Below are 25,231 nucleotides of genomic sequence, written 5' to 3'. Positions count from 1 at the left end.
TATTTTTCTTTATAACTGAAACTTCATTCAAACATCCTTTATGGTACGGCTGGCATTTTCCCCTTCTGATACACATTTTCTTAATCTGTGTTCAGTATGTAATTAGACTCAGGGAAGGTGTTTCATAAATATTAGTTGTTAGAATAAAGGATAGGCAGTTCTGTTTGATGTTGCCTTTCCTCAGTTGAAATAGAATGAAAGGATATACTCATAGGGCTGAGGTAAGGATGAAATGAACAATGTATGTAAAGTGGAAGACAGAGCACAACTTGGTAAATTTTACTTTCCCCAGAATTAACTCACTAATGGAAATTTTTATGTCACAAAACTACCAAGTTATTTTGAAGCAGAAGTTGAACAGGAATGAATGATTTGAGGCATCATTCATTCATTCACTTCGACACTAAAGAGGATGTTTAAAATTTTCATTTTCCTGTGCCTTCTTTTCTTATTATGTCAATTATTATTCTCTCCCGTGATCAAGAGAAGGGATTATAATTTTCTTCACTCATTGATAATTGATGCTAATAGTATGATGGTCTCTTCGACAATTCAATATACTGACCACAATGAAAAAAAAAGAAAAGAAATAGACGCACACACACACCTGCAGTGCACTTAATCACACCAGAAGCTTTCTGCTGACAGATATTTAACTCATTAATTCTGTTTGGCTGTTGGTCTGACACCATCACTATAATACAATATGAAGTGCTAATTATCACAAAATCCAATGATACAATTTACCGGGAGAGAAAAACCTTTTTTCTTTCTTTATTGGAAGCAGCCTGCTCCTTCTCTTAAATTTGGTCAGCATTTACTGTGATAGAAGAGGAAACCATGGCACCATATTTGACTTGAGCCCTAACTAATGCAAAGAACAGTTCACTCTCAATCCATGTTATTTTTCAGATAATTCAGGACATTACTGGGTACTTAAGAGTTTCTGCTGGTAATCTAAGAAGAAAAAACAAATCTGAGATTCTGTATCCCTTCAAGTGGAGGCTCTGCTGACTCAGATGATGAGCTGCAGAGGCCAGGATCTTCTGCCTTTGAATCCATTTGTGTGCACAGGCACTGAAGGGCTGAGAATCCGTTTCCTCCCATTTCCTAAATTAAGTGGGCTGGTCAGTTTCAATATTCCTTCCAGGTCCAGATTTCTTAAAAACAAAGTCACCATTGCCAGAGACTTCCTGAAGAGTGTGTATGTGAATCCAGAAGTCTGGGAACTGCCAGCTGCTTCCTAGTGCAGGCTTCTGATTCTAAGCACACATCTAAGGAGTGCTTGGAGAGTCCTTCCCAGAGCACCCGCTGCCTCTTGTGGAAAATTGCCTCACTGACTCGGGTTCTCCAGTCACCCAAGTCCTCCTATTGACTTAGTCAAGGTCTGGTGATCCCTGAATAGCCTTTCCTTTCCCTTGTGGTCAGTTAATAATTGAGCAGCCATTTTTGTACCTGGAGGCATCACTAACCTCATCCATTTCAGCTTTTCTTTGGCAGATCTCCTAAACCCTGTGCTTTCTTTCTCCCCCCCCCCCCATTTTATTTATTTATTTATTCTTTTTTAAATTGATGTATAGTTGATTTATAATGTTGTGTTAGTTTCAGGTGCACAGCGAAGTGATTCAGTTATACATATACATGTATCTATTCTTTTTCAAGTTCTTTTCCCATTTAGGTTACTGCAGAATATTGAACAGAGTTCCCTGTGCTATACAGTAGGTCCTTGTTGGTTATCTATTTTAAATATAGTAGTGTGTACATGTCAATCCCAAACTCCCAATTTATCCCTCCCCTGCCACCTTTCCCCTTTGGTAACCAGTAGTTTGTTTTCTAATTCTGTGAGCCTGCTTGTGTTTTGTAAATAAGTTCATTTGGATCATATTTTTTTTGATTCTGCATATAAGAGATATCATATATTTGTCTTTCTCTGTCTGACTTCATCTCTAGGTCAATCTGTGTTGCTACAAGTGACATTATTTCATTTTTTTGGGTGGCTGAGTAATATTCCGTTGTGCATATATACCACATCTTCTTTATTCATTCATCTGTCGATGGACATTTAGGTTGCATCCATGTCTTGGCTATTGTAAATAATCCTGCGATGAACACAGGGTGCAGGTATCTTTTTGAATTAAAGTTTATTCTGATATCTACATGGCCTGTGCCTGTGGGTGGTGAGTGGAAAGTTGGGACATGGAGTATGTGTGTATGAAGAGGGATTGCTGTGGGTGGAGAGGAGGGGGAAGGAATGAGTAGGGCTGTGCCCTGCTCCTGGAATGTGCTCTCTATCTGCCAGACCATCAATCTCACCTCTTTCAATATAATTCCATTTACTTAATTCCTTATTCCTGGAGCTCACAGAATGCAGCAATAGGAGAATGGCAAGGAAATTTTTCAGGGCACAAACCTCTTTAAAAAGTTCATTTTATGTGCAATGAATGAAATATTGACTGTCCAGTATATTATTTTAAAAACAGCGCAGGACTGTCTGGTTATATTACAATGTCTATCTTCTCATGTGTCAGCAACAAGTAACGTTGAAGGAGGCCTAATTATCATATTCGCAGTGGTCCAGGTAGTAAAACAGTTATGCTTTGCGTCGTTCAGGATGTTCAGAGCTGAAATAGATAAACTATGTGGAGACTAGTAATAGGTAATTATTCTCTACTTACATATTCAGCCTCATAATTCTAAATTAAGGTAAGTGGAAAAAGCTTATAAAATATTCAAAGCTCCTTTATCTTTCCTCCTCCCTCTTATTAGAAACTATGCATGAATTTGCATAGAATAAACTGAGCTCATAAATCAAAGAAGAAACTGCAAGAATGCTCTTTGTAAGTTATAATTTAAGGTTAACTGTAGCACATTTTGCTTACTGTATTATTAATGACTTTCGTTCACTCATGACAAGATTACATATTAAAAATTGTTGGTAGACAAAACTCAGTTCATAATCAATTTACTTCTTAATGTGAGCAATCTGTGTGCATCCCTACAGTAGAGGCAGGTTTAGTGAGGATAATGGAAGGAGTGCCTTGGGAAGGATGGTTCTCACACAGTCAAGCTCCCTCAGGGGTGTGATTGACAGGCAGCCTCAAAGGGGAATGAGGCCACTGATGCTGGGCATACCTGGACCGCTCAGGTGGGGCTCTGGGCTGCTCCCTGAGGCTCTGGACTTGGACTCCACCCCCAATCAGGGGAGTGGTGGGTACTTCCCCACCACTTGCCAATACTTGATGTCTTTTCGGTCTCACAGCCTCATGTTTTAAAATTCATCGCATCCACTTACTAGAAAATGTATTCCTTTTGCACTATTAAGCCGAGTCCCTTTCAACGTGCTTTCTCAAATCAGGTTTTCAGATACTTGAGCTGTCCTTCTCATTTCCTCTTGTTCTTCTTTTCCATGGCATGTTTAGATTTCTAACCAGTTCCTCGTCTTGCTCTTCACTTTTGTGTTTCAGTGTTGCTGCTCCGCTGTAGAAACACTCCTCCTCCACTTGAACAAAGGATTGCCAACCCTGCCTCTGCAGTTACATCTTTCTGCCTCCTGGGCCCACCTGAGGGTAAAGTTTTCACTTGAGTAGATTTAGATACCAGCTGCCTTCTGATGCTTGTGCTACAGAAGGATTTATTCTCATTCTCAGCTAGGGAAGCAGAGAGACAGACAGACAGAATGTTCACAGGTTATTTCTCTGGAAGTCGGCCCGGGTGAGTTTGCTATTGTGCTTGTGTCTTGTGTGGCAGCCCTGGCTCTGCTCCAGGTAGAATTTTGGAGGAAGAACCATCTCTGAGTTGTGTACATGCCTGGGTGTCTTCTGAATGTGTGGGGAAGCACCTGAAAATCTTACACTGAAATGTTCAATTGCTATATTTCATTAATGCTTTAAATCCTAGTATTGTAGATTCAGATGAATTGGCATTAATTTATCTAAAGAGTGCCTAGAAATTATGTCAGAAGCCTTGATCATACTGTGAACACCTGAGGTTTCTGCTCCTTGGGATGAGGAACCTTTGATGTAGATGTAACAGTACCTATAAGATGGAGAAAGCATTGGCTGTAGATTATAAACTATCACCAGGAAGGATCGGGGTGGAGAATTGTTTCTTATTTGATACCAATTTCTAAGCAATGGGACTGACTTCCTGTCTTGACCTCTCCTGCCTCAGAGACCCCCACCCCATCCACATGCAAACACTCCAAGGAAATGAGAAATATTCAGAGGGACTTAATGCAAAACCAGAGGAGGCACAAAGAAAAAAGAATGTGTCAATGTATGGTGTTGGCAGAAATGAGAAGTGAGCCTGAGAAACGCACCGAGGTGTGAGGTGGCATGGGTGCTCGAAAGGGGAGGTGATTCATCTCAGATGTAAAGAAAGCCGGGACATTCATTAAATTTAAATTAAATGAGAGGATGAAAGGAAAAGTCAAAAGGGACTATTTTCTGCCTGACTTAAAAATTGAGTGTTCTTAAGGATTGCATCTTCAACGTTTTCTACTTGACTCTCCTCTTGGTGGCCTCATTACTCTCTGGGCTTCAGCTCTGCCTCTTAATCCCTGACTCTTACATCTCTCAACTCAGTGCAGCCTACACTTCTGGACTTGTGCTTTCAGTGCCCTGCCTTACTTTTTCCCAAGCAGCACCTCAAAATTACCATGTCCCAAACAGAACCCTTCTTTCCCATCCAAACAACCCCTTGGACTCTCCGTCTCTGTGCACTACAGTCACCCTCCCAGCCCTCAGGCTGGGCTCCAGGCCCTCTGGATCCTACCCAACATCTTCCATATTGCCCCTCGCTTGCAGCCCCTGGACTTGCCTTAGCACAGGTGGCTTCCTAAGACAAACTTTTGGTCATGCCATTTCCTTATTTAAAATCTTTCACTGGCTCTTTAAATGATCAATTCAGATTTCTCAGCATGGGTATATAACCCTTATGATCTTCCTCATGTCTACCTGTTTATTATCTTCTACTTTTCAACTATAGACTTGTAGATTTCAAATCAAAAATTTCTCTCAACCTCTCTCTCTGTCTCTCTCTTTCTCCCATAACACCTAAATTTTAGGCAGTCACTCTTTATTTCACATTTAGCTAAAGGCAGATATTTTATTTCTCTAATGTTGCCAAAATGTTAATTTAATTCATTAAAAATGTATTGTGTATCTATAATGAAATTCTAGGAGTTGGAGGAGGTGGGGGAGTGAAGATGGTTGAGTAAGAGCAGAGAGAGTAGGAAACAGAGAAGACCCAGAGGACCTTGAGACTCTGTAGCAGCCCCCCTTCCTTTCCAGGAGCATAACAATCAGAAGCCCTGGGGAACGGTCCCACTGAGCAGAGTCCACACTCTCCCGGGCAAATTGTAATCCTAGGTGGTCTGACCTTCCTTTGAGTGGAGACCGAGTAATGGATTCAAACTAACTGACCAGCTCACAAGAGCTACTTTCCCAGCTTTTTAAACTCAGAGGCACAATACCCCAAATTAAAACTTGAAATGGGACTTCATTATTACAATGGAGTTATTACAGTGTTTATTTTTCATATGGTTACATTAACTCCAGCTGAGCTCACCTATGAGATTTTAGGCTCTCTAATTTGCCGAGTTCAGTTTGTCACAAGCAGTTCAGTTTAGTTCCTCTATTGCCATGAGGTCCATCAGAGGAGAAGGCCTTAATGTTAATTAAAGTGCCGCATTGCCTTTGTATCTCAGGGGGAACTCTGACTTCCAAAGTCGGGAGAAAGATCCATGCTTTCCACCTAAATAAGTATTGTGTGTTCTCATTTTGAGTGGGGCAAGCCCAGAATGGTGGGGGAATGGGAATTAAGAAAAGTGGATACAAAATGTGGGGGGGGAGGAAAGGAGAGACTCAGTTTCTGTATTTCTGCTACTTGCTAGAGAGTCACATAACAAAACTGTAAACATTACAATATAGGAATTTCTTAGTAGCTCATTTGAAAGTTACTCCCCCAAAGTCACAAAATCATTCATAATTAATTGTCAATTGATTGATGCAAGCATATGCCATAGGAGTTCTGAGGAGGTGAGATCAATGTGGATTGAGGCAACACAAGGGTCCTGAACAAAGACTAGGACTGAAGTGTGAAACGGCAGGAACAGCTTTTTTTCTTTTTTTTTTTTTCTTTTCTTTTTTTTGCGGTACGCGGGCCTCTCACTGTTGTGGCCTCTCCCGCTGCAGAGCACAGGCTCCAGACGCGCAGGCTCAGCAGCCATGGCTCACGGGCCCAGCCGCTCCGCGGCATGTGGGATCTTCCCGGACCGGGGCACGAACCCGTGTCCCCTGCATCGGCAGGCGGACTCTCAACCACTGCGCCACCAGGGAAGCCCCAGGAACAGCTTTTTTAAAAAATCATCTTTATTGGAGTATAATTGCTTTACAATCGTGTGTTAGTTTCTGCTTTATAACAAAGTGAATCAGTTATACATATACGTATGTTCCCATATCTCTTCCCTCTTGCGTCTCCCTCCCTCCCACCCTCCCTATCCCACCCCTCTAGGTGGTCACAAAGCACCGAGCTAGTCTCCCTGTGCTATACGGCTGCTTCCCACTAGCTATCTATTTTACGTTTGGTAGTGTATATATGTCCGTGCCACTCTCTCATGAGGGTGGGAAGGCAAAGGTGGCCTCTGGGTGACATGAATTCACAGTGCCGTGATGCTCCCAATAGGGGGCAGCGCAGACGCTGACTGAAGCAGAATATATACCACACCTGGGCAAACTGTCCTTGGTGCATTCATTGCATGGGGAGAAAACTTGTCTTGAGGGCTTGCACTGAAGTCCCTTAGATCTGGTCAACTATTTTGTGTTCAACTCTATGTTTTGTATGGAAACGTACAGAGCACTTCTCCATTTCCCCTCCTCATTCCATTCTATAGAGGATGCTAACAGCTGTTGACACTTTGTTATGTATCCTTTCAGCTCTCTTTCTATGCACTTATATATGTAGATACAGATACATATTCATATATATACATACATTCATACAAATTCTAAACCTAATGGGGTCATTTATATGTATACAATTCTTATGAGCTGCTTAATTTATTGCCTACACATGTACATGGACGATACTGCCTCATCAGTTGCCTTCATTCTTTTTTGTTCCACAGTGTCCTATAATAATGGACATCCCTTGGTTTAGTTAACCAATATGTTACAGATGGGCATTTAGCATGTTTTCAATTTTTCCCTAGGGCAAAAATCATCTTGATATTTATGCTTTTGTACCAAGTATTCATTTCTCTGTAAGACAGGTTCATAAAAGTAGACTTGTTAATTTTGAAAAACAGAAAAGCTATTAGATTAAGTTCCAAAAAGATTCTATTCACATCCCACCAAAGTATATAATATGTGTTAATGCCCACTTACCTACATTGGGGAAAATCCCCGATTTTTCTGTTTGCAAAATTGATGGGTGAGAAATGGTATTTTGTTTAAAAATACATGTTTTTGATTACTAATGAGGTTTAACATCTTTTTTATGTGATTGGCCATTTTATGTCTTTCAAGTCTTTTTTCTATGGTTCCAAAGAAACCATTTGTCTCATTTCTATTTCTCATTAATTAGAATAAAATCAGTTTGACTTCCACCAAATTTTTTCCTAACCATCAAATACCTAAGCCAAGGAATGTGAAAGTGCTAAGTGAGTTAAATAATCAATTGATCAATATGTATTCACTGGGCAATTAATGCCTCTAGTGTGTGCTGGATATTGTTGGGGATACGGCTCTGGCTTTTAAGAAGCTTATATGATCTTTTAGGGTGATAAGACTCAACCTATAATCAAGGTAGTACTGTTGTTTACTAGACCCCAAGGACTGTAGGAAACCCTGGTAGAGAGGTGCCCTGTGGATTAGATCTGGAAAAGGCTTACTGAAGGAGTCATAGTTTTCATAATCTTGAGAGAGGCTTGTTGGAGGAAGGGAGTGCATTTTAGGTTGGGAAGCATAGTGTGAGCCAAGGCACTAAGTGGGTAAATTGAAGCTTTTGGAGAGTAACAAGGAGTGCAGCCATATTGAAGCAGGAATTATGGAAACCTACAGGAGTGCGCAAATTCTTGAGCTGCTCTGAATACTCTTCCAGGCCCCATCACACACACACACACACACACACACACACACACACACACACACATAGATTACTGTTTCAATCTCCACTACAGGGGGTTTGCCTCTGCCCATTCTTGTTTTGACCTGCTTTTGTGAGGCTGTAGGCAGGGAGTTGGGCTTTCAGGCTCAGGGTTCGGGAGGACAGATAAGGACAGGGTCAAAGCTCTACCCTGTAAAGCTACACTGGATCCCCCAGGAAGCTGCTGGATCAGAGACCTGCCTGATTGCAGCCCCTAAAGCCTCCTAATTTTGTCCAGAGGTGCCATTGCTGCAATTACAGTCCAAACCCAGAGTCAATTACTCACTGTGTGAATCACCCCCAAAAGATTGCTTTTCCCTTTTCCATTAGTATCACACATAATTGCACTCTGTATGGTTCCTAAACTTTTATTCCTGACTTCAGTGTCCGTGAAGATGTTGGGTGGTTATAAAGTCCCTTCAGCTCCTATCACTGACCTCACTGACACTTTCTATAAGGTTCTTTTACTATTTACTTCATTAACAATACACCCCACCACCTACTATTAATTTTTCAGCTCCTCATGAGTAAAGAATCACTGTGTTTTCCCTGCTGATTTTTCCATATGTTCATCCCTCCCTCTTTTTATTTGTCTCCCTATTAATGGAGAATGTTAACACTCATGTACCCTAGAGTTGTAGGGATGCCTGATTTTGATGGTTCTGTGTTTTCTTTTTGATGGGCACTCTCCATTGCAGACCCTGCCCTTCCCTACCTCTTGGTCCAAAAGATCACCATGAGCCGACCCAGGGCATGACCTCTGTCTGGCTTTCTCCCTGTTTCAATGTCAAGCTGCAGCTAAGCCCTGCTTTCACTCTCTTCCTGCTATTGAGTGTGGCTGTCCCATATATTACCTGCCCTTAGGGTTTATTAAATGGGATCAACAAATTCATCATTAATAATGTAGCAGCTGCTAACTATCACATATGAGTTAATAAAGGCAAAGCCATGCTGAGCTCTCAGCAACAAGGGAGACACAGGATGAGAAGAAGCTGGTGGTAGATAGAGTAGGGTATCAACCTAGCTAGATGAAGGAAGGGGGAAGGCAGTCCTCCATCTGGCATCCAGAGGGCACTGTTGCATATTTGGGCCACAACTCATGCAAAAGGCCTAGTCTGGTTAAAAAAAAAAAAAATCATCAGTAGGGAATTTCAGGCAGTGGTGATATTTCCAGAAAGCCAAAGTAATAGCAGTGGCTCTTGAAGACATTTCACAGTTAGTGCATCTACCAGCAGTGGAGTATACGGTGGGGTGAGGCATTCAGAAGGCAGTCAGAGCAGGCAGATGACACAACACAGTGTGCAAACATTCCAGACATGTGTGCAAGGTCTCAGGCCAGGAGCCCAGGGACCGTGAAGTACTGGAACCCAAGTTAAGGTATGGTCATGAGACAGGGCAAGCAGAGCAAGGGATTCTAGGAGGCATATAGAGGATGTATGAGAATTCAGAGAGCACAACCAAGTGTCTAGTCATGAATTTTATGATATTTTTCCTCTACAACTAATGTCTCACTCAAATTCAATAGGATCTGTGTGTTCTGTCTCTTACAAATTGTCTTCCTCAAATCTTTTCGATTTAGTTTCCATGAAAGAAATAATTATATTTCTTTTGAATTCATACTTTATTGGTTTACATATTATTTATTTAAAATGTGTCATTATAATAAAAAGCCCAAAATGGCAAAAATGTGTTTGGTCATAAACACAACTGACTCTTGGTGGTGAGTATGGAACTCACAGGTGGGAACAGAAGTATGTAGGCAAACCAGGGAATCTCCTCCCAGTCAGCTGCTTTTAGTTTGCTCTGGGAATAAGAGAGAACAACAATTAATCCTAAGTGTGAGGTAAGTGTCATCTCCTGTCGTTCACTACACTGCTTCTCAGCCAGAAGGAGGAAATTATAAGGCCCTGAAGGATGAGGGATCAAGAATTCAAGGAGGGAGTGTGGTGAATGATGAAGGGTGATAAGAGTTGCTTAAAATCTTATATTTATATATGCTTACTGGTGTATATACATACATGTGTGCAGGCAGGTGCATGAAAGTGTATGTGTGTGTGTGTGTGCACGTATTGCAAATAAATAATGATCTTTGTGAAGGCAACTGTAAGCAAAGAGGTGCAGTTAGAGGCCAGATTGCAAATAATTAAGGAGTGTTTAAATGGCAAGGCAGTTGAAATAGCAGGTGTGGACTATTCTTGAATTAGGAGCCCAGGTAAAGGAGAATGATAAGGAGTTCAGTGGAGGAGCAAGGGGGGACCAAGACAGATTTTGTAACATAAAGAAGACAAGATCATGTTTATAGTTGAAAGTAGCATGCTAATGGAGAGGGATATTGAAAGGTGAAGAGGAAGAGTTAGGGAGTTGAGAAGATGTACTAAAAAAGCAAAGGCAAATAATACAAATATCTGCCCCAGAAGAGCAGGGAAGGTTCTAAGACAAAAGCAGAGATGTATTAAAACACAGACACAGGATTCTGCAAACTCTACTAGAAGAGGATCTATAGATATATATAGATAGGAACAATGTTTTAAGGCAATGAAGTTACTGGGGATAAAATACATATATATAAATCATATAAATGAGGGACTCAGAACTATGTAAGTGCATCAGGAAAGGCTTACCAGGTAAGGATAAGACTGAAATCTGAACTGAAATATGAAAGGGATTTTCCAAGCAAACTAATGGGGAGGCAATTCTGGGCAGAGGACTCACAGATGCAATCTCACAGAGGTGAACAATGCAGAGTTGGGATTAGTGGTTTGGTGTGGCATCTGAGCAAAGTAATTATGGCTGGGGTGGGGAGTGGGGGGGAGGCTGAAGCTGGACACATCGGCACAGAAAAGATCTTATTTTAGCATTTTTATTCTTAGAGTGAGGAGATTGGATTTTACCCTGTAGTTTGGGGACCTCTGTCTAACAATGATTTTCGAAAATCTGATTCACGTCTATCAAGATGGTGCAGACATGATAGCATGTGAGACATGTGATAACCAGACCATTCTTTCTGAAGCAATAGTAACAGTCCCCTGTTTTGAGAAAGTCTTTCTGCAGCATCTTAAAGAGACCTGTAGAATTTGAAGCATAAAATGGAAGGTCCTTGTTTCATAATTTAGGCCTAATGAGAATTCTCTGTCTCTCTCACTCTCTATATATGGATAAGCATACATATGTGTGTGTGTGTGTATATATATATACATATATATATATACACATGCACTATATATATATATGTAGATCTAGGAAATAAGGTGAAAGCAATGATGGAGGCTAAACAATACACTACTAAATAACCAAGCGATCACTGAAGAAATCAAAGAGGAAATCAAAAAATACCTAGAAACAAATGACAATGAAAATATGATGATCCAAAACTTATGGGATGCAACAAAAGTTCTGAGAGGGAAGCTTATGGCAATACAATCCTACCTCAAGAAACAATAAACATCTCAAATAAACAACCTAAATTTATACCTAAAGCAATTAGAGAAAGAAGAACAAAAAAAAAAAAAAACAAAGTTAGCAGAAAGAAAGAAATCATAAAGATCAGATCAGAAATAAATGAAAAAGAAATGAAGGAAATGATAGCAAAGATCAATAAAGTTAAAAGCTGGTTCTTTGAGAATATAAACAAAATTGATAAACCATTAGCCAGACTCATAAAGAAAAAAAAGGGAGAAGACTCAAAGCAATAGATTTAGAAATGAAAAAGGAGAAGTAACAACTGACACTTCAGAAATACAAAGGATCAAGAGAGATTACTACAAGCAACTATACGCCAATAAAATGGACAACCTGGAAGAAATGGACAAATTCTTAGAAAAGCATAACCTTCTGAGACTGAATGAGGAAGAAATAGAAAATATAAACAGACGAATCACAAGCACTGAAATTGAGACTGTGATCATAAATCTTCCAACAAACAAAAGCCCATGACCAAATGACTTCACAGGTGAATTCTATCAAACATTTAGAGAAGAGCTAACATCTATCCTTCTCAAACTCTTCCAATATATAGCAGAGGGAAGAACACTCCCAAACTCATTCTACTAGGACACCATCACCCTGATACCAAAACCAGACAAAGATGTCACAAAGAAAGAAAACTACAGGCCAATATCACTGATGAACATAGATGCAAAAATCCTCAACAAAATACTAGCAAACAGAATCCAACAACACATTAAAAGATCATACACCATGATCAAGTGGGGCTTATCCCAGGAATGCAAGGATTCTTTAATATATACAAATCAATCAATGTGATACACCATATTAACAAATTGAAGTAGAAAAACCATACAATCATCTCAATAGATGCAGAAAAAGCTTTCAACAAAATTCAACACCCATTTATAATAAAAACCCTCCAGAAAGTAGGCATAGAGGGAACTTACCTCTACGTAATAAAGGCCATATATGACAAAACCACAGCCAACATCATTATCAACAGTGAAAAACAGAAACCATTTCCTTTAAGATCAGGAACAAGACAAGGTTGCCCACTCTCACCACTATTATTCAACATAGTTTTGGAAGTTTTAGCCAGAGCAATCAGAGAACAAAAAGAAAAAAAAAAAGGAATCCGAATTGGAAAAGAAGAAGTAAAGCTGTTACTGTTTGTAGATGACATGATACTAGACATAGAGAATCCTAAAGATGCCACAGAAAACTACTAGAGCTAATCAATGAATTTGATAAGGTAGCAGGATACAAAATCAATGTACTGAAATCTCTTGTGTTCCTATATACTAATGATGAAAAATCTGAAAGAGAAATTAAGGAAATGCTCCCATTTACCATTGCAACAGAAAGAATAAAAAACCAAGGAATAAACCTACTAAGGAGACAAAAGACCAGTATGCAGAAAGCTATAAGACACTGATGAAAGAAATTAAAGATGATACCAACAGATGGAGAGATATACCATGTTCTTGGGCTGGAAGAGTCAACATTATGAAAATGACTCTACTACCCAAAGCAATCTACCGATTCAATGCAATCCTTATCAACCCATCAATGACATTTTTCACAGAACTACAAAAAAAATTCACAATTTGTATGGAAACACAAAAGACCCCATATAGCCACAGCAATCTTGAGAAAGAAAAACGGAGCTGCAGGAATCAGGCTCTCTTATTACAGACTATACTACAAAGCTACAGTAATCAAGGCAGTATGGTAGTGACACAAAAACAGAAATATGGATCAGTGGAACAGGATAGAAAGCCCAGAGATATACCCACACACATATGGTCACCTTATTTTTGAGAAAAAGAGGCAAGAATATACAATGGAGAAAAGATAGTCTCTTCAAAAAGTGGTGCTGGGAAAACTGGACAGCTACATGTAAAAAAAAACGATATTGGAACACTCCTTAACACTATACACAAAAATAAACTCAAAATGGAATAAAGACCTAAATTTAATGTCAGACACTATAAAACTCTTAGACGAAAACATAGGCAAAACACTCTATGACATAAATCACAGCAAGATCCTTTTTGAACTATGTCCTAGAGAAATGGAAATAAAAACAAAAATAAACAAGTGGGACCAAATGAAACTTCAAAGCTTTTGCACAGCAAAGGAAACTATAAACAAGACAAAAAGACAACTTTCAGAATGGGAGAAAAAAATGGTAAAAGAAGCAATGGACAAAGGATTAATTTCCAAAATATAGAAGAAGCTAATGCAGCTCAATATTAAAGAAAAAACAAACAACCCAATCCAAAAATGGGCAGAATACCTAAGTAGACATTTCTCCAAATAAGATATACAGATTGGTAGCAAACACATGAAATGATGCTCAACATCACTAATCATTAGAGAAATTCAAATCAAAACTACAATGGAGTATCACCTCACATTTGTCAGAATGGCCATCATCAGAAAAACTACAAATAATAAATGCTGGAGAGGGTGTGTACAAAAGGGAACCCTCTTGCACTGTTGGTGGTAATGTAAATTGATACAGCCACTATGGAGAATAGTATGGAGGTTCCTTAAAATACTAAAAATAGAACTACCATATGGCCCAGCAATTCCACTACTGGGCATATACCCTGAGAAAACCATAATTCAAAAAGAGTAATGTACCACAATATTCATTGCAGCACTTTTTACAATAGTCAGGACGTGGAAGCAACCTAAGTGCCCACTGACAGATGAATGGATAAAGAAGGTGTGGCACAGATATACAATGGAATATTTCTCAGCCATAAAAAGAAACAAAATTGAACTATTTGTAGTGAGGTGGATGGACCTAGATTCTGTCATACATAGTGAGGTAAGTTAGTAAGAAGAATACAAATACCGTATGCTAACATATATATATATATGTGTAATCTAAGGGAAAAAAAAAGGTTCTGATGAACCTAGGGGCAGGACAGGAATAAAGATGCAGATGTAGAGAATGGACTTGAGGACATGGTGAGGGGGAAGGTCTGGCTGGGAAAAAGTGAGACAGTAGAATTGACATATATACACTACCAATGTAAAATAGATAGCTAGTGGGAGGCAGCTGCATAGCACAGGGAGATCAGCTCAGTGCTTTGTGACCACCTAGAGTGGTGGGATAGGGAGGGTGGGAGGGAGATGCAAGAGGGAGGAGATATGGGGATATATGTATATGTATAGCTGATTCAATCTGTTATACTGTAGAAAGTAACACACCATTGTAAAGCAATTATACTCCAATAAAGGTGTTAAAAAATATTCTAAAAACCCAAAAATCAAAAATGCAATAGCCAGGACATGGACATAAACTAAGTGTCCATTGAGAGATGAATGGATAAAGAAGATGTGGCACATATATACAATGGAATATTATTCAGCCATAGAAAGAAATGAAATTGAGTTATTTGTAGTGAGTTGGATGGCTCTAGAGTCTGTCATACAGAGTGAAATAAGTCAGAAAGAGAAAAACAAATAATGTTTGCTAACATATATATATAGAATCAAATAAAATAAAAAGAGATTCTGAAGAACTTAGGAGCAGGACAGGAATAAAGGCGCAGCCGAAGGGGCTTCCCTGGTGGCACAGTAGTTAAGAATCCGCCTGCCAATGCAGGGGACAAGCATTCGAGCCCTGGTCCGGGAGATCCCACATGCCGCGGAGCAACTAAGCCCGTGCACCACAACTACCGTGCCTGAGCTCTAGAGCCCGTGAGCCACAACTACTGGAGCCCGCGCGCCTAGAGCCCGTGCTCCACAAGAAGGGAAGTCACTGCAATAAGAAGCCCACACACCGCAACAAAGAGTAGCCCCTGCTCGCCCCAACTAGAGATAGCCCACGCTCAGCGACGAAGACCTGACACAGCCAAAAATAAATTAATTAATTAAAAAGAAAAACAGATTTAAGACGCAGACGTAGAGAATGGACTTGCAGACACGGGGGGTGGGGGTGTTGGAGGGGGCCGGAAGTGTAAGCTGACATGAAGTGAGAGTGGCATGTACATATATACACTACCAAATGTAAAAGAGAAAGCTAGTGGGAAGCAGTCGCATAGCACAGGGAGATGGGCTCGGTGCTTTGTGACCACCTAGATGGATGGGATATGGAGTGTGGGAGGGAGACGCAAGAGGGAGGAGATATGGGGATATATGTATATGTATAGCTGATTCACTTTGTTATGAAGTAGAAATTAACACACCATTGTAAAGCAATTATGCTCCAATAAAGATGCTAAAAAGAAAAAAAAAAGATGAAAGAGATGTACAGGGTTAAAATGTACAGGCTATCTTTATGTTCAATAAAGCATCTTTAATTTTTAGAAAGAAGAAAGGGGAAAATAAAAAGGAGATTTCTGTCTGAGATCCCAAGGCAGAGGTAAAATGCTGAGGAGAAGATAAATATGAGCTCTTGGCAGAGAAGGAGAATTGCCCTCCTTAACCCAGGCAGGGGAGAATAGATCCGAAGGAAAGAAGGCTTTAGTAAGACTTTCTGAGGCTTCTAAGCCTTCTATGAGTTGTCTTTCCTTTTCTGTTTTTTGTTTTTTTTTTTTGAACATCGACCAGAAAGCTTTGTTGTCTAGGAAAGGGTAAAAGGATGTCTGGCTCAATTGGAATTGACAAAACTGGGCAACTCAGAGAGGGCAGTCTCGGGAGCAGCCTTTAACCACAAAAGAGATATTGAAGGCGATGCAATCGATAGAACTGGAGCGGACACAGGAGGAAGATGATGAAACCCATCAAATTCCATCACTGGGCAGAAGTGGTCAGCGTCAGCTTCTTCAGCAAGGGTCACTCGATGTCAGCCTCCATTCAGGGGCTTTCGCCTCCCCTGCTGATTGTGTTCTTAGGACCATAAAGTTTGAGTGTCGGGAGAGAATAATTCATGCTGCCTGCTTCAAACTTCTTTCTGGGACTGAGTCCCTTTCACTGTGGCCCCTCCAGTTAGGTTTTCTGGACTCATGGGTTACAGAGACTCACTGCCCAGAGTATGCAACAGGTAGGACTTCTCTACTTGAAGACACATTCATTCATTAGTTCATTCTTTCATTCATTTGTTCAGTCATAATTTATTCCTATTCAAGGCAGGTTTTAGGAAATATGGCTATAGATCCTTTGCAGCTTCTTCCATCAAGAAGTGAAGTCTATTGCCCCTGACTTAGCACTTGATTTAACATAAAAGAACAAGGAGGGTGAGAGACATATGGAGAGAGATCCAATTGCCCCAGTCATCTCCATCATATCTGAGCTCAGACATGTGTGTAAATGTAGCTGACACCATGTGGATAGAAATGGGCTCAGCTGAGCCCAGCTCCAAATACTGAGGCACAGGGTCTTTAGCAAACAATGGGCTCAAAACAAACATTTGATTCAATAGGTTTTGGGGTTGTTTATTACTCAACACCAGCTAATTGATATATCATCTAAGGATAGATTTAGGAAGACTCCAGATGGAAAGCATACAGAAATCCATTCTGCTGAGTCTCTCAGGGTTACCAGAGGCTCACCAAAAAAGTTTATGGAGAATATAACTATCTTAAAATTGTCCTAATAAATTATCATTAAACATCAAGAATTCAATCATAGCATTCAGGCAAAATTCCAGGTAAAATTGATTGCAGTTAAAAAACATCCATCCAAATGACTGCATTGTAACAAGAAAACTGTGTTGTGCATAGCATCTATAAAGGGATGCATCAGAAGCCAAAGAAATGGAATGTTCTCTGTCCCTAGAAAGATGAAGTGGGGAGTCTGTTTTGGCATCTCTTGAGTGGTAGGTATATGCCTGTCACAGAGTGGGGTGCATCTGGTTGTGAAATTGATTATGTGATCAAGGTTGTCCCCTTTCTCTCCCTGCTCTGTTCCTCTTTCATCAAACAGCTCTTGGATTATAATTTGGCTTCCTATACATACTCGTTCACAGGAGAGAACATGCTTATCCATAAACATTGACATTCTGTCTAATTAATAGTTATATTTCTCATTGTAAATTAGTGAATTGGGCTTCTGTGTTTAATAGATTGTCTTTGTAAGCTTGTTTCATGCATTTGCTGTGCTACTAGTCTGATTTCAAGCCTGTAAGTCTAGGATTCAGAAAATGGTGAATTCACCAAACACATGCTCTTTTTACTTAAATACAAAACAGGTGCCTTCACTGGCAATACTTAACCTCATTTGTAAGTTTTCTTCAAACTGCAGAACAGCCAAGGCCTCCTGATTCCCAGATCAACTCTCTTTTCACTTCTCCATGTTGTTAGTTATAGTACTAGTTAATGTTTCTCGAGGGATCACTGGGTGCCAGACATTGCTCTAAGGGCTTTACATGGGTTACCTCATGCAAACCTCAGAGTGATCCTAGGAGCAATGCAGTAATGCTATTCTAATTTGATAGATGAGGAAACTGACAGGCAGAGAGATTTAGTAACCTTCACATAGGTAGTAAGAACTGAGCTGGAATTCAGACCTAGGAAGTATGATTCGGAATGCTTAACTATGACCACCAAGCTTACATATGGGACATTACTTGTCCAACTAGGGATGATGCTACCTTTTTTTCATATCGCTTCCTTCAAGAAGAAATCCAGAACAACTCCAGACGTCTATCAGATTAAGTCCAAAGTCCTCTATATGGCTTAAAAGCACTCTTGAATCTGATCTCAGCATACTGATAGAACTCAACTCTTGTTTCATTTAAGCTTAACAATCAATTATTTGAAATGTTTTATATGCCAGACATCAAGCTCCATGTTGATGGAGAAGCAAAGATGAGTAAAAGAGATTATAACCTAAATAAGCAGATAAAACACAAATCTGTGAAAATATAACTAGCAGAATTAGGCAGTTAGTGCATGTTTATAGCAGAAGAAATTCACTTCTGAACTGGGGATGCTGATGACTTAGAGAGGAGATAGGATGTAAAGTCATCTCAATGAGGCTTGTGTTAGACCGAGAGGAAGGAGAAAATAATTCATTACAGATAAGAAGAGCAGTATAAGCAAAGACAAGATATTAAAAGAGCCATGGTCATTATGGAAACAGAAAATGCACAAGTGTGATAAGAGCAAAGGAGTATGATTGCAATTAATGTGAAAAAATAGAGAGCAGCTGAGGGGTGGACAGGTTAAGAGGTTTAACGTGATAGGTCAGCTCTGAGAAAAAAAAATTATGTATTGTGATTTTAGCACTTTCACAATGAGTTGATGGTTAAAGCCTTGAGAATTGTGGGGCTCTTCAATGTAGCCTTGAAAAAGCAATTGGTGTTTGAGAGGACTACTCATTTGATTCCCTGTTCCAACCTGCTAATCTGGCAACTCTGATGGATAAATCACGGGCTGTGCCGGCACTAACGTGGTGTTTCCAGGGGTACATTCTGGGTCTCAGTATTCACTTCAAATGCTTCTCAATTGATGACTTCCAGGGTCATCTATGTTTGTGAAAGGTCTAGTATATCCCTGTCTTAAATGTTTGCAAAAGTCACCAAGATATTAAAGTCTTTGAAAATTTCTGCCACACAAAAATGCTTTTAGCTCTATTTAGTATATCTTCCCAAGCTTATTGTTATGGAATTTCCCTTGATTCCTATAAGAACTACTGTTATCACATGGGTTACTGTACCCTTCTGTCGAAGTGTTGGGAATCTTCTATTTAATTGATGTCCTTCATTAAATAAATGCTACAATATATCTTCTTCCTTTAGGGGACAGTAGGCAGAGCACAGAACTAGCAATGGGGCAGCTAAGTTCTGGTCCTCAGTACTGACCAGCAGTGTGATTTTATATGAATAATGGTGCTGAACAAACATTTTCTCATAGAATGAGTGGGGCTGATGACTTCTGACTTTTCTTCTAAGAGCATCACAGGAATAGATTGAACTAACATATTGATAGTTTTGAATACACAAGGATAGTTATTGGTTTTATACACTGAAGCTTGAGCCTGAATTCTGAACCAGGTTGAGTGTATTAATTTAATAACAAGATAATACCTTTGTACCATTTCCTTTTGATTCAAATGAAGTGAAATAGCATGGCTTTTGCCTTAGCCCCTAATCTTGAATGATCTGAAAAAAGAAGCATGAGCCTTAAGATTAAGAAAACATTCCTACCACTAGCTGCCCTAAAAATGTTCTGTACAAAGGTTCTGAATTGGGCACCTTGGAAACCAGGCTCTCAGTATTGACTAGAGCAAGTCAGATCCCTTCTGTTTGCTGCAGTTTCAGGACGTGGGAAAGTGGAGTTTAGACTAGACCAGTGTCAAATTTCTCTTTATCAGTGCACAAAACCATTGCTCTTATCTCATGATCCTGAAGAAGGGAACATTAGGGAGTGATGGAGAGTTTGGAATCCCACTTCATTCTGAAGAGACATTGAGTGTTACTGATCTTAGCTCTGCCCTCACACGTATAAACTTTCCTTACAGCAAAGAGTCCAGATTTAGCATGTTAATATAAGACAGGAAACTTGGAGGTTTTTATGATTAATACTCTGGTAAGCCTCCAAAGCCCATCTCCAGTGATTTGAGCACTTCTTTGGAGCATTTGTCTGCTCTGTTTTGAGCATCTGTTTTGATGTCTGTATACCAGTATTGAGTTCACCTCCTAACTAAGAGGATCTGCCATATTAATTCCTGAGTTCCAGAAATCGGGGACCACCATACCTTGGCTGATCTAAATCTCCAAACAGGCAAGCTCTTTCCCCAGAACTCCAACCTAAGAAAAGTAAAAGCTAGTTTTGACTGCTCAAATGCAGTGACCTCAACTTTTTTTTGGCTTTTTTTTTTTTTTTGATGAATTACCATCAAATGGTTGGAGAGGTTGAAAGGGAATTAGAAAGGTAGAAATGTAAAGTACAAAGGGGGTGGCTTCATGGATAAAAGTATTTGGGGGAGCACTGGTTGAAAAATCTGCTGAGTTTAGGAGGTATATAAAATCTTTCATTTTTTATTGTTGCTTCACTTAGACTGAGAAATCTGCTCATGGAGTTGGCAGTGAGGTAGCCAACCAACCCCAGGGATGCCAATATGTCAAAAGGAAACCTTTTCCCTTCAGCAAATAAAATATTAAGAGGGCTCAACGAAAGCCAGTGGGAAGTGGCCTGGAGAAGGAGATGAAAAATTAGTTTTAATGCATGGGAGACTAAGTAATTCACTTATTTCACAACCTCAATCAATTTTAATATTTTAGTATTTAATGTGAATTTGGTGGCTCTCTAATAATACTTTAAATTTGCTTCTCCATTTTTGGCTTTTGTCCTGTGAGTACTTTTTATTTCCTTAGTCATTTTTCTTAGTGTCATGATAGGGAGCTTTCATTGGATTTCACATTACTCAAGGCTAGAATCTACCCTCTCCTCTCCTCACCAGTTTTAAAAGTTATAAGATTACTAAATAGGGAGAAGAGGCAGTAGGGAAGACCCCAAACCAGCTTTTAGGCAGGCTGATTTTTGGAGAGGCCACTGAGCCCCAAGAGCCTCTTAAGTCTTCTGGGACAGGCCATTGTGTGGAGAGCAAAATGGAGTCATTTAGTCATTAGTCCCTCAGATATCAGCCTGAGAGGGGAAGCTGTCTGCCTTTCCTCACAATTTAGACACTTATCTTACAAATTCACCAAGCTCAGTGATTTCTGAACAATGCCAGCTGTTAGGGAGCCATTTCCCTGGCATTTTCCCCATAATTTGATTTGAAAGGAAAAGGTTAAACTCAGTCCGACCCAGAATTGTCAGTCCAATGCCCTCAAAGAGTTTGACAGGAAAAGAAAAAAAAAAAAAAAAAACCCTTGCAGACAGTTAGATGAAGAAATCAGCTGCACCTGTGCATTAAGGAGAACCCATAGGCACATTGCATAGGTCAGACAATGAAGGTGGGTAGGACCAACCATGAAGACCTCACTCAGAAAGATAGATGAAAGTGAAGACTAAACTCACTGTCCTTTTTAATGATCAACTTTTGGATAATGTTAATTTTAGGAATAAGGTTAGATTGCATTTAAATTGTGACCCACTGGTATGAGTATGTTAGCATTTTAAATATAGTTATTACAACTAATTTTTCCTGGGTGTGGTGATGTCTCTTCCAATTCAGTAATAAACATTTTATTTATTCTTTCAGAACTGAGTAAATAAGAATATCAGAAAATTTACCTGTTATTAAATGCTTATTTTATTTAATGCTCTCCTTACAAAAATTATTTTGATGAAAATCTTACTTTTGCTTCTCTAATAAGGTCATTGATTCCTAGAGAGTTTAACTTGCTCACAGTGAAACAGCTAATAAATACTAGAACTTGTTTTTGGTCCAGCTTTAGATCCTGGAGTCTTAGTTGTGTTATGCATCTTCCCTGCAAAAGGCAAAGGAGAAATGTGTTATAAAAATTTTAATCCATGTTGGTTGGAAAGCTTAGGGGCTTCCCTGGTGAAATCTGAAACTTGCCCCTGTATACAAAGAGCAAGGAGAGACCAGGAAAGAGGAAGCCACCCCAGATTGATAGGTGGCACTGTTAAGAAGAAGGAAATTTACAAAGGAGGCTTGTCTCAGGAGCTGCAAGATGAATAGATCCTACCCTTACCTACCAGCATCTTACATGTTTACGGAGAGGCCGAAGCAGAATTCAGTCACATATACCATCCACATGGTCTCAATGATATGTTGCTCCCTCAAGGCTGTGTCATAGAAAACGGTTCCCACTTTGGAAATGGTGGAGGGAACATACATTCCAAGGATGCCTGGGTGGGGGTGCTGAGGAGCCTGGGGCCAGTTCTTGGGTTAACTGGCAGTCATCTCCTTTGATGACCTCTGCCAACAATCCAATGGTATGATTTTTCACTTATACTCTTGCTTGAACTTTTTCAAAATACAAGCACTTTAAAATATCCTTCTTAAACTTGGTCTCATTGTTATTCTGCCCTGGGCTTTATCTCAGTTTATTGAGGGACAGGTTGGGGAGATCATGGTTGCCTCTGTTGATATCACCCTCTAAATTTAGAAGCAAATCTCAAATATTTCTAATTTCTTTTGGTAAATATGTTAGTGTTTAATATGAAGAAGTGTATTATATATTCATAAATTAACGTATTCTTTCAGTTTAGAAATAATCCAGTTACCCTCATTTCACAGATGAAGAAAGAGCTAAATATAGACATTAATTTCCCCAGAGTCACAAAGCTTATTTGTAGCCAAGTGAGAGCTGGTCTTATCTCCTACACCCCAATCTATGCTTGGTTCAGTGTTCCATTTCAAAGGCATTAATATTTTCATCTTGTACTACTTAGGGTAATGAGATCCATATAGATATAAAAATATATATCCATATCAATGTATGTAAAATTTACCATGTATATTAACACTTTTACTTTTCTCCCAACTTCACCCTATTTTTAATGCAACATATTGTATGTCTTCCATGTTTTTGACAATTAAGACTTAAAGTTTCCCTTTTTCTTCATTCCCATCTGTGCCTAGGAGAGTTCTACAAAACATTAAGTCCTCATTAATTATTTAATGATTGATTAAATTCATCCTCTTTGGGATGAATTTGCATGCATTTATGATTTTAAATTCCTTAGTAAGTCATTTTTATTATTTCTTGTTTTTAACCTTTTATTCGTAGACTTCCCTCAAACTCAAGAGATCATCTTGTGTGGCTGAAACACAGAAATCCATATTCCAAGAGCAACTAGGACACCATAGAATTGGGTTCTGCTAATAGCTCATTTCATGTTGCTGAAAGTTACTCCATCTCAATTTCCATTCCTATATGCCAACATTCCTCCTAATGATCAAAAGTAATGAAACTGCAGTAAATAACAGAAATACTTGGCTTAAGACCCAAGGAAAGGGGGTGCCTCTGTCTTCATTCTGAGTCCTTTGAACTTGGCATGAGGTAGTGGAGACTTGGTGGGAAACGAGAGACCCAGGGGAAGTGGGCAATCAAAAAATTGTTACGTTGAGAGGATATGAAAGAGAAGGATACTAGAGAGGGACCCCAGACCTTAATGAGGGCTTACATTTAGTTGGGTTCATAAGTACTTTCTTTATTAAACAATATGTAAAGATAGAATTTTGTCTTTCAGAACTACCAGAAGTAGATGGGCAGGTTAACCAACCTATAACTACACAGTGCAAATCTTTCCACTGAAGGGGAAATGTGTGTGTGTGTGTGTGTGTGTGTGTGTGTGTGTGTATCATATAAATAGTATTATTTCTTGATTCATTTAACTGCTTTGTACTTGAAAGAACATAGGATGATTTATAGAGATTCATAGACTATAACAACATAAGACATTAAAAATAGGTAAGAAAAAAGAATGTACAACAGAAAAGATTTCAAATGAAGCTAAGACTGAAGCAAATCTAAAATGCACATTATAAAAAAAGCATACATTTGATCTAGGGATGCCAATAGAACTGTAATGACAAAGTGTCCTGACATTTACTAGCCTTGTGATTTTAGACAAGTTTGTCTATGAGTTGGACAAGATTTTGTACATGCTGTGTTTTCAAAACACTTACAAAACATTGTCTCTACCCTTTGGGATCTGGCAGTCTAGATGGGAAAACAAGATTTACCCAATGGAAACAATTAAAATTTACTCTTGTAAATGTATCCTCAACCATGCTCCATCTCACTCAAACCTCGGTATTTTTCTCTTTTCTTCTGGTTTAGCCAACCTGATGTCTGTGCTCCCTTCCCTCCTATCTTGAGGAAGGTCAGTAGCTGTAACAAGATGTTCTGTCTCATTGCTTTTCACTCAAGGCATTCCTTCAGAGTAGTTCCTTCATCATCACCGACTGGAGGGGTTCTTCACCACTGTTGGCAATAACCATCTGTTGTTGTGTTATTTTCTTTTTCTGTTATTATTTTCCTTTTGATGAAAGTTTTGTCCTGTCCTAGTCTTTTTTCTCCTCCCAGATACTCCCTATATCTACATCATCCAGTGCCCTCCGCAGCAGGTCCCTACATTACAGCCTTTGTTTCTATCACTCTCAATGGATGCATTTGCTCTTACCCCCTGGGGTTTTACTCTCATTTAACTTTGACACATATCTTCATCATCTCCCTGAGAAGAACTACAGGGGCCTAGAAAGAACTGCTGGAAGTAGCTCATACAGTTTCCCAGAGGTGGTAACAATTGGGTGATACAAATTTTACAGAGGAGAGAATCATTAGAACATGAATGAGCACAGCTGCACGGCATTCTTGATACTGATGAGAAGGAAGCCAGTGCTGGGATAGACCAGGGCTGGGAGAAGTTGAGTTGACCCAAGGGCCCCTAGTGGGAACAGACTGGCTTCTTAAGGCCCAGTGTTCAAAGGTGAATAATAACTCTACCTGATGCAATCTGGAGCTTGAGTCCAAGGGTACTGTATCCAAGAAAACAAAGGTACAGACATTTTTTTGGAAGGAGTTGGGTTCCAGTTATGACACAAGATATTGATGATACAGTCATGAATATGACACAGATCAGGTCTCATGGAGCTCACAGAGGGTCATGTTTCATCAGTCTCTATCTAAATGGCTATCTGCAAGAATCCTGGTTTTGCAAACTTTCTGGAAACTAGTGCACATAAACAGAGCTGTGTTCTATTGCTAAGAAGTTCCTATCTAAATATTTTAGATATTAAGTTTATACAAGTTTTATGT

Source organism: Pseudorca crassidens, chromosome 12 (genome assembly GCF_039906515.1).
Source record: "Pseudorca crassidens isolate mPseCra1 chromosome 12, mPseCra1.hap1, whole genome shotgun sequence".
NCBI lineage: Eukaryota > Metazoa > Chordata > Mammalia > Artiodactyla > Delphinidae > Pseudorca > Pseudorca crassidens.
Note: the sequence above shows the minus strand (reverse complement) of the source record.